Source organism: Arachis ipaensis, chromosome B07 (genome assembly GCF_000816755.2).
Source record: "Arachis ipaensis cultivar K30076 chromosome B07, Araip1.1, whole genome shotgun sequence".
Classification (NCBI taxonomy): domain Eukaryota; kingdom Viridiplantae; phylum Streptophyta; class Magnoliopsida; order Fabales; family Fabaceae; genus Arachis; species Arachis ipaensis.
The window spans coordinates 118,258,144-118,259,340 of record NC_029791.2 but is presented as its reverse complement, the minus strand read 5'-3'; positions in this window follow the sequence as shown (position 1 = coordinate 118,259,340).

The window sequence follows — 1,197 nt, the reverse complement described above, 5'->3', positions numbered from 1 at the left end:
ATAAACAAATTTTTTTTATAAATTATTGTTAAAAATTTAAAAATCCGATTTTCACTTAGTTTAAATCGAATATAATTATGACCCAAAAATATTTAAATTTTATCGAATTTAAGATCGAATTAGTCTAAAAATTAAATCTGATATATATTTAAAATCAAATCTGAATTAAAATAAACCCCATTTTATCTTACTCATGTACGGCCCTAAGTTCAATTATTCTTTCATTTATCCTGTCTAAACTGCAATTGTTTTTTGACATTTTATGATGAGAAAGCTACACTTGCATATGTTCACCACAGGAGAGAAAACCTTGTTCTGGTACTGTGATTGTGATTTCCATTCATAAAATGTATGAAAAATTGGAATCCACAAGAAAGAATAAGTGGAAGATACCTAAGTGGTGACTAATAAACAGCATTTCTAGTTTTCTACAAGTTTTTCTATTGAGTGATTAAATTAAATTAAAGAGTATATATTTAAATAAATCCTAAAGAATTTTATATCCAACATTTTTGTTTTTAAAAAACAACGTATTAAAATCTTTTTAAAAATAAAATTATTTGATGCAAAATTGTTTAGTGACTTATTTAAATATATACTCTAAATTAAATGAATAAGCAAATATTACAAAATGGAATCCACAAAAAATAAACTGGCGGAAATACTTAAACCATGAGCAAACAATATTATTACTTTATTAGCACAAGTTATATTAAATTGAACTAAGATTTTAAATTAAATTAAGTGGATACAAGCTAAGAATACATTACAAAATGGAATCCACAGGAAAGAACAGGGGGGAAAATTCAACTAAATCACGTGTCACATTTATATATAATTGAGTCACTCCCTGATGATACAAAAATAGCATGGATCATGTCTGATGAAGACACCTTTCTAAAAATATTTTAAAAATTTTAAAAATAATCTCTAAAAATTTTTTAATATTTTAAAATAGTTATTTCAATTAAACATACTGGACAGGCCCAAAGCAGAGAAAGCTCAGAAGGTAATTACCGAGTACCCAACCTCCTAAGAGGTCAAACAGAACGCTACCAAGTGATAATTCTCCTCTGAAGGAGTTAAAACTAACCTCTACTATCTCTTACTTACTTCTAGAAGAAAAATCTCAACAACCCGTGAATAAAGGGGACTGTTATCCCCCAATAATGGTGGAACTACTCCAACGGTGATTTT